The 3,081-nt window shown below is 23.7% G+C and overlaps 1 pseudogene; it reads left to right on the forward strand.

Moving 5' to 3' along the window:
- Positions 1 to 1,789: 1,789 nt before the first annotated feature.
- Positions 1,790 to 2,610, forward strand: LOC145847930 (transcription initiation factor IIA subunit 2 pseudogene; annotated as a pseudogene).
- The last annotated feature ends 471 nt before the right edge of the window (positions 2,611 to 3,081 follow it).

Consider the following 3,081-nt stretch of genomic DNA (forward strand, 5'->3'; position numbering starts at 1 on the left):
ATTTACTTTTGTCCCTTATGTTTTAACAATCTACATTTGCTATAGACCAGTTTTGACTTTTGTTCTATATTTAAAATTTAGTTTGAAATGGTATGCTTCATCACTACTCTACTTATAAAACTGTTAAAAGCACACAACATCAGATAAAACTCTTATCTAAACTATTTTGACTAGAATAGAACTTATTTTGATAAGTAACTTTATACTGTATATTACATTTAAAATAGACAAGTTTGCCAATTTACCTGGTATCCTGGAAAAACCTGGAATTCGACAATATAGGCAAAAAAACCTGGATTTTGGGAAATTTTGAAAAAAAATCTGGAATTTTAAAACTTTTTGTTGTTCAGTAGTAAAATTTCGATTTGACTCGAAAAATTTATCAAAAATAAACAATAATAAATTTTTATCATCATTTTTTTTTTTTATAAAACATATTTAAAGTAGCTTTACAGTATCTTATCAATATTTTTATACTAACACAGTTAACACAGTTTCTTACCTTAAACATAACTTTAAACTAAAATAAAAACAAAAATTTTGAAAAAATGAGTGGCAACCCCAAATAGAAAATATTTGAACAAATTTTACAATTTTTATAATTTGAAGATAATTTAATAATTAGTAGCTAGATATTGTCTACCAATAAGTAAGTCAAATGTTATCTGTGTAGTGTATAATGGTTATTGATTATGTTTAATGTTGACAAACTAATGCAATAACTTAGTTATTGTTTTACTGATACAACATATCAATACTAATGCTATAATATATAGCTTTGTTTATATGACAAGTTTTATAGAAACGTTTAAGTTAAACTAAAGTAATGTTTTTAAGCTTCTAAACTTAATTTTTTAAAATTGTTTTTAAATAATTAAACAGTGAATGTTTTAGGTCCAAATGACATAAAAAAAATTATACACAATTATAGTTGTTTTGAATGTCACTTGTTTTTACTACAGCTGTAAATTATGGTCAGTGGATAAACATTTAATGAAATTCAGAAGTCTGTGCTGTAAAAATAATCAATGTTTCAATAAATATAACATAACTGAATTTTGTAAATTAAAAAAGTTTTTTTTTTGATGTATACATCAAACACTTTAATTATTATAAGGCAGAGTTCATCTGTTATCAATAAATAGATTTCCTTTTAAATTTTAGACATATATGTATTTCATTTAAAAACTGCTCCTAAATTCACTTATTTATCTGATGTTTTCTTCTAATATCCTGTTCTATTACTAAAATAATTGTAATACTAATTTACAACTCACTGTATTGTTGTATCTGTTAAACATTTTCTAGTTGTTTTCATATTTCAATCATTCATAGTTTTTTTGTATTACTTAACATTTAAAACAATAATTCAGAAATTAAATTATACCACAGTAAAAACTGGTTAATATTTAAATCAATATACAAACTTGTTGTTTTAGTTAAGAAAATAAAATACTCAACATCTGTGTACAAAAAAAAATAAAGTCAGTTTGTTTTATAGTTATTTATTGTTGCTTGTCTGATATAAAGATTGGTTACTAAAAATTAAACTTTTATACCAATTTGAGTTTATTAAATAATACTATAGTAAAAAGTAAGTGTATCTGACCAACACATGGTAACAAATTGTCTTAAATAAATTTAAAACTTAAATATGCGTGGTGTGTATATTATAAAAAATATTAATAAAATATTAATGTTCTATTTGTTGATTCAATAATTAAAATTTTTCTTTATGTAAATAATTATTAATTGTTAAAAACAAAAATTTAAATTAGAAGTAGTCATTATGAGTTACCAGTTATACCGTGGCACTACACTGGGAAGCTATCTGCAAGAAACACTGGATGAACTTCTTCAACAGCAGGCCATTACACCAAAAGTTGCAATGGAAGTTATGCAAGAGTTTGACAAATCTATCAACAAGGTTGCATGTGTGTTATTTTTTATTCAACTTTAATTAAATAAGATAATTTCAGGTCATGTTAAAATTTCCCTTGTTAAACTAAACTTATAACAGTAATTAATTTTTGGAAATTATTGTTCCTCGTGTGAAAACTTTTCATTAGTTAACATCAAAGTTAACATTGTTCAAAAGTCTAGTTTATTAGTATATATAGGCTAAAGCTATAGAATAAAAATTATTTTTAACAATGTTAATTGTAGGCAAAACTTTTTATATGAAATAACAGTTAAATAAATTTGATAAAATTCTCATAAGTAATTTTCAAAGCTGTTTGGTTTTTAAACCAAAAATGAATTAATCTTTTAGAAGTATAAAGTTTAATAATAAACAAGTGTTTATTTCTTTGTATTAAAAATGAAACTTATTGCAGTTTTCTTACCATAATTGGCTGTTCTGAAAAAATAAAACACTTTTTTTTAAATTTAAAACTAGAATTCAAGTGTTTTATTTTTCAGGCTTTGAATAACAAAATAAGAAACAGAGTAACTTTCAACGGAGTTCTAAAGTCGTATAGGTCGTGCGATAATGTTTGGACTCTTCTTATAGAAGATGGAGTGTACGAAACTGGAAGTAGTAGAAATAGATTAATTAAATGTGATAAGGTCAAAATAGTTGCTTGTGAAGCAAAGGAAAATTCAAAGTAGTCTACTATAAGAAAATGATTGAAAATTATAACAATATTTTGTCTCCTTCGAAATTTCGTTTTTTATTAGGTAATTTGTCTGGATAACTAAGCATGATTATGTTATTCTTATATAGGTCTTTATGTTTATACTTAATTGTCTGTGTTCGTAATGGTCGTAAAAAATATTACTATTTAGTAGAAATTTACAAAAAAAGTTGAGTTAAAAACTATGTCCTTGGTTTATTACATCTTGTTTTTTAAAACAAATCATGTTTACTTAATGTTTTACTCACTAATTTTGTTTACAAAAGTACTTTTTTATACCTTATGAAATAAACCGTACAAACATTTATGTCAAACACTATTGTCTCTTTTAAACTTTCAGACAACAACAAAAATATTTTAAACAGTATCATAAATTTATTGTGTAAGTATATAAAATATCATGTAGCTTAAATGTTTCACACAGTGTTTGAACTACAGGTACGCT

The sequence above is a fragment of the Thalia democratica genome, unplaced genomic scaffold (genome assembly GCF_965202585.1).
Source record: "Thalia democratica unplaced genomic scaffold, ktThaDemo2.hap1.1 HAP1_SCAFFOLD_1158, whole genome shotgun sequence".
Classification (NCBI taxonomy): domain Eukaryota; kingdom Metazoa; phylum Chordata; class Thaliacea; order Salpida; family Salpidae; genus Thalia; species Thalia democratica.